The 9,511-nt window shown below is 36.9% G+C and overlaps 1 pseudogene across 1 annotated transcript; it reads left to right on the forward strand.

Moving 5' to 3' along the window:
• Window positions 1-4,267: 4,267 nt before the first annotated feature.
• On the forward strand, window positions 4,268-4,953 carry LOC311169191 (large ribosomal subunit protein uL6-like; annotated as a pseudogene). Its single transcript has one exon. The product of its transcript is annotated as a large ribosomal subunit protein uL6-like (transcript).
• Window positions 4,954-9,511: the final 4,558 nt, after the last annotated feature.

The raw sequence follows: 9,511 nt of genomic DNA on the forward strand, positions 1-9,511 counted from the left end.
TATATGTCCTTTACTTCTTTTTTTAGGTTTATTCCCAAGTATTTGACTTTTTTTGTTTCAATCATCAAATTAAAGAGCTTCTGTGCAGCAAAAGAGACAATAACAAAAACAAAGAGAAACCCCACTGACTGGGAGAACATTTTTGCACACAACACTAATGATAAAGGACTGATCACAAAAATCTACAAAGAGCTGATGAGACTCAACAACAACAAAGAAAATAATCCAGTCAAAAAATGGACAGAAGAGCTAAAAAGTACTTCTCTGAAGAGGAAATGCAAATGGCCAACAGGCATATGAAAAAATGTTCAACATCACTTGTAATCAGGGAAATGCAAATCAAAACTACAATGAGATACCATCTCACACCAGTGAGAATGGCACATATTAAAAAACTAGCAACAACAAATGTTGGCGAGGATGCGGAGAAAAAGTAACTCTTCTGCACTGCTGGTGGGAGTGCAAACTGGTCCAACCACTATGGAAAGCTGTGTGGAGATTGCTCAACCTAATAAAGATAGAGCTTCCATATAAACCATTAAATTCCACTCCTAGGTATTTACCCAAAGAACACAGAAACATTAATTCCAAAGAGCACCTGCACCCCTATGTTTATAGCAGTAATACTTACAATAGCTAAGCTATGGAAACAACCCAAATGCCCAAAAATAGATGACTGGATCAAGAAGATGTGGTACATATACACAATGAAATATTACTCAGCCTTCAAAAAAGATAAACACATGCAGTTTGCAGCAATATGGATGGAGCTGGAAGGGATCATGCTCAGCGAAATAAGCCAGAAAGAAAAAGAACAATACCTGGTGGTCTCACTCATAGCAGGAATCTAGAAATCCTAAGTAAGGGACCAGGAAAAAGAATATAAGAAAGAAAAAATCAAAATCAACACATGACTATGAACCAGGGGCACACTATGGGGGGCGGGGAAAGAAGGGATTGGGGTTAAAATAAGGGGGTTGCAATTGTATGGGGAATATAAAAAATAAAAAAGAAGAAATAGAACAACTAAACAGACCAATTACAAGCAGTGAAATTGAAACAGTAATCAAAACCCTCCCCAAAAACAAAAGCCCAGGACTAGATGGTTTCACAAATGAATTCTACCAAGTGTTCAGAAATGAACTAGTCCCTATCCTACACACACTCTTCAAAAAATTGAGAAGGAAGGAATACTACCAAATACATTCTATGAAGCCAACATAACACAAAAAAGGGAAACTTCAGGCCAATCACTCTAATGAACACTAATGCAAAAATCCTTAATAAAATCTTAGCCAACATAATCCAACAACACATCAGAAAGATAACTTATCATGAGCAAGTGGGATTTATTCCAAGGGAACAAGGATGGTTCAACATCTGAAAATCAATTAATGTAATTAATGTAATCCAAGACACCACCAAAAAGAAAAATAAAATCCATGTGATCATATCAATCAATGCTAGGAAAACATTCAATAGAGTTCAACATCTATTTATGATAAAGGCCTCAATATTTTCAGGATAGAAGAAACATACCTTAACAAAATAAAGGACATATATGTCAAACCCATCACCAATATTATTCTCAATGGTGAAAAGCTGAAAGTCATTCCCTTACAATCTGGAACAAGACAAGGATATCCACTGTCACCACTGCTTTTTAATATAATACTGGAAGTCCTAGACAGAGCAATAAGGCAAGAGAAAGAATACAAGAAATTCAAATAGGATAAGAAGAAGTAAAACAATCACTATTTGCATATGACATATTATACATAGAGAATCCTAAAAAGTCCACAGAAAAACTAATCAATATAATCAACCAGTTTAGGAAAGTAGTAGGGTACATAGTCAACACATAAAAATAGGTTGCCTTCCTATATCCCTGAGTTTGATCCCTGGCCAGAGCAAACTCACATAAGGCACAACAGAACTCTCCTGTCTCACCTGCTGCTCCCCTCAGCAGTGTATTTCAGTACATCTGCCTGTTCTGCCTCCTACTCTGTCTCTGGTGAATCCTCTCACCCCTGCACCTCTGGCCTGTACCCCAGTTCTTCTATGCATAAATAAAATAAATCTGAAGAAGAAGAAATAAAAAAAAACAGCCCTTTTACAATTTAAACAACAACAACAAAAATCAAATACATTGGAATAACCCTAATGAGAGAAGTGAAGGAACTATACAAAGAAAATTATAAAACTTTCTTTTTTTTAAAGATTTATTTATTTATTTATACAAGCACTGGGTACAGTCAGAAGCATGGGAGGGTGAGAGAACCCACCAGAGCCAGAGCAGGGAGCAGAACAGGCAGAGGACCGAAGTACACTGCTGAGGGGAGCAGCGGGCATGGCAGGAGAGGTCTGCACGCCATGTGGGACCCTCGCCTGTGGCTGGAGATCAAACAGGCACTGCAGAGGCTGCTGGCAGCTTCGCAGCCCAGTGCTCAACCGCTGCTCCACCGGGGAGGCCCAGAAAACTTTCTTAAAAGAAATAGAATACACAAAGAAATGGGAAGACATCCCCTGTTCATGTATCAGAAAAATTAACATGATCAAAATGGCCATCCTACCAAAAGCAATTTACAGATTCAATGCTATTTCAATAAAAATTTCAATTCCATTTTCAAAGAGATAGAACAAATATTGATGAAATTCATATGGAACCACAAAAAACCTCAAATAGTCAAAGCTCTCCTGAAAAAAAAGGAGAATGGAGGTATCATACTAAGACTTCAAACTAGACCACAAGCCTTAATAGTTAAAACTGCATGGTACTGGAACAAAAACAGACACACAGACTAATGAAATTGAATAGAAAACACAGGAATCAACCCACATATTTATGGACAACTAATCTTTAACAAGACTGCAAAGAAAATGCAAAGGAACAAGGACAATTTGTTCAATAAATGGTGCCTGGAAAACTGGACTGCTACATGCAAAAAATGAAGCTAGACTACTGTCTTACACCATGCATAACCAGCTCAAAATGGATAAAAGACTTAGACATAAGACCTGAAACCTTAAAATAAATAGAAGAAAATATAGGCAAAACACTACAGACATACATTTCAGCATCATCTTTAAAGACACATCCCCCAAAGCAAAAAAAGTGAAGAAAAAGATGAAAATCTGGGATTACATCAATTTAAAAAAGCTTCTGTACAGCAAAAGAGAAATTAACCAAAACAGACACTTTACTGAATTAGAAAAATTTTTTTTTCACACAATACAGCTGATAAGGGACTGATCACAAAGATCTACAAAGAGCTCACATAACTCAGCAAAAACAAAGCAAACAATCCAGTCAAAAAATGGGCAGAATTGCTAAAAAGACACTTCTCCAAAGAGGAAATGCAAATGGCTGACAGGTATGTGTACTAATGTTCAACATCACTTGTTATGAGGGAAATGCTAATGAAACCACAATGAAATACCATCTCACACTAGTAAGAATGGCACATATTAAAAAAACTAGCAACAACAAGTGTTGGAGACAATGTGGAGAAAAAGGAATTCTCCTACACTTCTGGTGGGAATGCAAACTGGTCTAACCACTATGGGAATCTATTTGGAGTTTCCTCAAACTACTAAAAATGGAGTTTCCATATGACCCAGCAATTGCACTCCTAGGTATCTACCCAAAGGACACAATAACATTAATTCAAAAGGATACCTGCACCCCTATGGTCATTGCAGCACTATTTATAATAGTTATGATATGGAAACAACCCAAATGCCCAAAAATAGATGACTGGATCAGGAAGATGTACTATATATACACAATGGAAAACTATTCAGCAATCAAAAAAGATAAATTAATGCCATTCACAGCAACATAGATAGACCGAGAAGGGATTATGCACAGTCTAATTAACCCAAAGGAAAAAGAAAAATATCAGATGGGTTCACTTATAGAAGGAATATAAGGGAACCATCCAAGGGATCAGAAAAAAAATCATAAATCAAAAAACAAAATTAATAGGCTACTGTTAATCAGAGACACTATGCTGAGGAGGAGGAGAGAGTGGCATCAAAACAGGGGAGGGAAAGTATTCTTACACAAGGGACTATGGTGATGGTGCACTGGTGAACTGGTGATGGGATTTTTGTGGGGACTACACTTGAAAAGGGACAGCAGGCAGTGTATAAAAAGGAAAAATGATGTAAAATATATATCAAATTTAAACATAAATATGTATAAATAACATCAATAAAAATAACAAAAAGCAGAAAATACATTACAAAAAAAAAAACATGAGTTGTAGTCCAATATCCCTTATGAAATTAGGTACAAAGATCCTGAAAAAATGCTTAGCAAACTGAAATTAAGAATACATTAGAAGCTCTTTTTGCCTCATCTACTGCGAGAATGAAGACCATTCTCAGCAATCAGACTGTCGACATTCCAGAAAATGTTGACATCTCCCTGAAGGGTCGCACTGTTATTGTGAAGGGCCCCAAAGGCACCCTGTAGAGGGACTTCAATTACATCAATGTCGAACTCAGTCTGCTTGGGAAGAAAAAGAAGAGGCTCCAGGTTGACAAATGGTGGGGAAATAGAAAGGAACTGGTGGCTACTGTTTGCACTATCTGTAGTCATACACAGAGCATGATCAAGGGTGTTACACTGGGCTTCTGTTATAAGATGAGGTCTGTGTATGCTCACTTCCCTATCAACATTGTTATTCAGGAGAATGGGTCTCTTGTTGAAATCCAAAATTTCTTGGGTGAAAAATACATTTGCAGGGTTCGGATGAGACAAGGTTTTGCTTGTTCAGTATCTCAAGCCCAGAACGATAAGTTGATTCTTGTAGGAAATGACATTGAACTTGTATCAAATTCATCTGCTTTGATTCAGCAAGACAGTTAAAAACAAGGATATCAGGAAATTTTTTGGAAGGTATCTATGTTTCTGAAAAAGGAACAGTTCAGCAAGTTGATGAATAAGATTTAAGTTGTCCAGCTACAGAGCAGCAAGATAATGGATGATTTCTTAGACCTATTTGTGATACATCTTTAAGATGCAATAATTAAAGTCATCATTAAAAAAAAAGAATACATTAGAGGTCTCATGCATATGATCAAGTGGGATTTATTTTGGTGATGCAAGGATGGTTTGACATTGAAAGTTAAAAAAGGGGTAAATCAGCACAACAAAAGTAAAGTTAAAAAATAATATGGGGCCTCCCCTGGTGGCACAGGTGGTTGAGTGCCGTACTGTGAAGCTGTATGCAGCCTCTGCAGCACTGCTTCAATCCCTGCTGGCCGGTGAGGGTCCCACATGGTGCGGCAGACCTCTCCCGTCCATGCCTGCTGCTCTCCTCAGCAGTGTATTTCATCAGTCTGCCTGTTCTGTTCCCTGCTCTGTCTTTGGTGAGTCCTCTCACCCTCCCGCAAATCTGGCCTGTACCCTGGTTCTTGTACAAATAAATAAATAAATATTAAAAAAATATGATCATATCATTCAGTGCAGAGAAAGCATTTGATGAAATTCAATGTACATTTAAGATAAAACCCCACCAAAATGGGGGTAGAAAGAACATACCTAATATAATAAAGGTCATATATGAAAAACACATAGCTAATGGCATACTTAATGGTGCAAAAAATGGAAACTCTTTCTTTAAAATCTGGTACAAAAAAGGATGTCTACTTTCACTACTACTTACATACAACACTGTATTAGAAATCCAACGTAGAACAATGAAGCAAAGTAAATGCATGAAAATAATCCAAATTAGGAAAGAAAAAATAAAATTATCTATCTGCAGGTAGCATTATAAAATACATAGAAAACTATAAAGACTCCACTAAAAATAATAGAAAAAAATACAGCACTCTAGTAAAGTAACAGGTTGAAAAATCTATTTACAAGGTCACTTGCATTCCTATATGCAATGAATGAGAAGAGAAAGAAGTCAAGAAATCAATACCATTAACAACTGCATGAAAACTAATTAAGAATCCAGGAGTAAACTTAACAAAGGATGTGAAGACCTATATAATGAACATTACAATCTTTGTTAAAAGAAATAGAAGACACAAAGAAATGGAAATATATTCCAGCTCACATATTGGAAGAATTAAGATGACAGTCTTAGCAAAGGAGATTCAATGCGATACCTATCAAAGTGTTGATGAATTTCTCCAAAGAAATAGAAAAAAAAACACTGACATTCATATGGAACTTCAAAAGTTTAGGTAGAGTCAAAAAAATCCTGACAAAAAAAGTAAAGATGATATGATAGTTCCAGACTTCAAGCTATCGTACAAAGCTGTTTAATCAAAACAAAATGGAAGGCCTCCCTGGTGGTGCAAGGGGATTAAGCCTCAACCTATGAAGCTATGTACAGCCACTGCAGCACGAGTTTGATTCCTGGCCAGGGAGAAACCCACATGGTGCAGCAGACCTCTCCTGTCTCACCCTCTGTTCCCCTCAGCAGTGTATTTCGGTCAGTCTGCCTGTTCTGTTCCCCACTCTGTCTCTAGTGAATCCTCTCAACCCCCACACCTCTGGCCTGCACCGCAGTACTTGTATGCATAAGTAAATAAATTTTTAACAAAACAATATGGAACTGGAATAAAAAAATAAACACAGATCAGTGGAATAGCATTGAGATTCTGTAAACAATCCATACTTATTTTATATTTATTTTTAATTTAATGAAGTACCATTGTTTTACATCCTTGTTAATATTTGACAGTATAGGATTTCTCACCACAGGTTTGGTCGCTGTTTTCCTACCAAAGCACCCAGAATCTTTCACATGGTCCATTGTGCTCTCCACCCTATTCTCAGCCCTTTGCATCTCCCATTCATTCTGGATGAGACCTATAGAGAGCTTTCAAGGGTTGGTTTTAATGTTTGTCTTTGACCCTTTGTTTGTTTTCTCTATATTCCACATATAAGTGACATGATCTGGTATTTACATTTTTCTTTCTGGCTCATTTCACTTGGTATATTCCCATCTCCATCCATGTTGCTGCACATCAGTTTATTTTTATTTTTTTAGCACTGAGTGGTATTCTATTATACCACATCTTCTTGATCCACTCACCTGTTTTTTTTTTTTTTTTTTTTTTTTTTGTACATCTGGTTTTATACACTTGATCCACTCATCTGTTTTTGTTTTCAGATCTTGGCTATTATAAATAGTGCCACAATAAACATAGGCATGCCAATTTCTGCTCAAGTTATTGTTTTTGTGTTCTTTGGATAGATACCTAGGAGTGGAATTACATGGTCATACGGATGATCAATTTATAGGCTTTTGAGGAACATCTACAGTTTTCCATAGGGAATGTACCACTCTACCTTCCTACCAACAGTGTAAAATGGTTCCTTTTTCTCGTATCCTTGCCAGCACTTTTTGTATCTGGTCTTTTTAATATGGCTCATTCTCACTGATGTGAGATGGTATCTCATTGTGGTTTTGATTTTCATTTCCCTGATGATAAGTGATGATGACCGTTTTCTCATGTGCCTGTTGGCCATCTGTACGTCTTCTTTGGGGAAGTACCTATTTAACTTTTCTGCCCATTTTTTTCATTATTTGTTTCCTTTTTGTTGAGTTGTACGAGTTCTATGTTAATCAATGATAGAAGTTCTTTGTCAAGTTTATGGTGACCAGAATTTTTCTCATTCAGTAGGGTGTTCCTACATTTTGGTTACAATGATTTTTGTTGTGCAGAAGCTTTTTAGTTTGATATAGTCCCAATTGTTCATATTCTCTTTTGTTTTCCTTGATGATGGAGATGGATCTGCAAAGTTATCTCTTATGCTAATGTCATGGAGTGTCTTATCTATGTTTTATTCTATGTATTTTATGGTTTCAGGACTTACATCTAAGTCTTTCTCTATTTTGATTTGATTTTTGTATCAATGTGAGACAGTGGTCTTTTGCATTTAGCCATCTGATTTTCCCAACACCATTTTTTGTAGAGACTTTCCGGATTCCAGTTTATATTTTTGTTATTATGTCAGAGATCGGCTGTCCGCATAGGCATGGTTATATTTCTGGACTCTCAATTCTATTTCATTGGCATGTGTGTCTGTTTTTCTTCTACTACCATGCTGTTTTAATTTCTATGGTTTTACAGATCAGTTTGAAATTTGAAAATATCATAGCTCCATTTCCCACCCCCACCTTTTTTTTTTTTTTTTTTTTGGTCAGGACAACTTCGGCAATTCAGGATCTCTTGAGGTTTCACGTGTGTTTCAGTAATATCTGTTCCATTTCTTTGAAGAGTGTCAGTGAAATTTTCATTAATGTTGCAATGAGCTGTACATTTCTTTTGGTAAAATTATCATCTTTGGTTAAAATTTCTTTGGGCAAAATGTTGCCATTTTGCCAATGTTGATTATTCTACTCCATGAGTAGGGAATATCTTTCCATTTCTTTGTACCTTCTTAAATTTCTTACATCAATGTTTTATAAATTTCCTTGTATAGTTCCTTCACCTCATTTGTTAGGTTTATTTCTAGGACTATTTTGTTGATGTGATTGTAAATGAGTGAGTTCTTAATTTCTTCTTCTTCTAGCTGATTGTTGTGTGTTGATTTTTTTCTTTCCACATTGCTGAATTGGTTAATTGTTTTAATTGGTTTTTCTGTGGAGTCTTTAGGGTTTTTCTATGTATTATATCATCTCATCTGCAAATAATGATAGTTTTACTTATTCTTTCTCAATTTGGACTCCTTTTAAATCTTTTTCTTGTATAATTGCTCTAGCTAGGATTTCTAATAATATGCTGAATAGTAGTGGTGAGAGTGGACATCCTTGTCTTAAACTGGATTTTGAGAATGATGCTAGTTGTGTGTTTGTGTGTTTTCGTCATATATGGTTTTTACTATGTTAAGATATATTCCACTTATCCCCAGTTTTAAGGATTTTCTTCATAAATGGATGCTGAATCTTATCAAATGCTTTCTTGGCATCTATTGATATGGCCATGTGTAGGGTAAATGATTTTCAGGCTTTTCTGCCCTCCTACCATTAGCATTGCATGCCTGATGGCTGGCACCTCCATTTTGTTACATTGTTATTTTCAGTTGTGTTGTTTACTTGGCAAGGGCATCCTCCCTCAGCCTCTTGGGCTCTTCTCATGCCTGCCTGTCCCTCTATTCTGGCCATTGCCTCTCTGGGCTGTGGCTCTAGGATTGCTGGGCAGTACACAGACTGCTTTTGGCCACTAAGGGCCACTGGCCACCACCAGATTCCCATCTCTTGGAGTGTACAAACAATACTATCCTCTCACAGGGTCCCCAAAACATAATATTAACCTGCCAAAGTTCCTCCGCCTTCTGGAGGGATTGTCAGTCCAAGTCCATCCATTGTTCCTTGTGCCAGCACTGGGTGAGCTCCAAATTGTGGGCCTTTCTTCCCCGACAATTCCGTTGCCTCATGCTGGTCCTCATAGGTGGTCTCCTCCTCCACTCAAGGTCTCATCCCTCAGCTCCCAGTCCTTGTCACCTCCTGTGCTCCTGTAACATCTTTAGCTTTTC

The sequence above is a fragment of the Talpa europaea genome, assembly GCF_964194135.1.
Source record: "Talpa europaea genome assembly, chromosome: 4".
Taxonomy (NCBI): domain Eukaryota; kingdom Metazoa; phylum Chordata; class Mammalia; order Eulipotyphla; family Talpidae; genus Talpa; species Talpa europaea.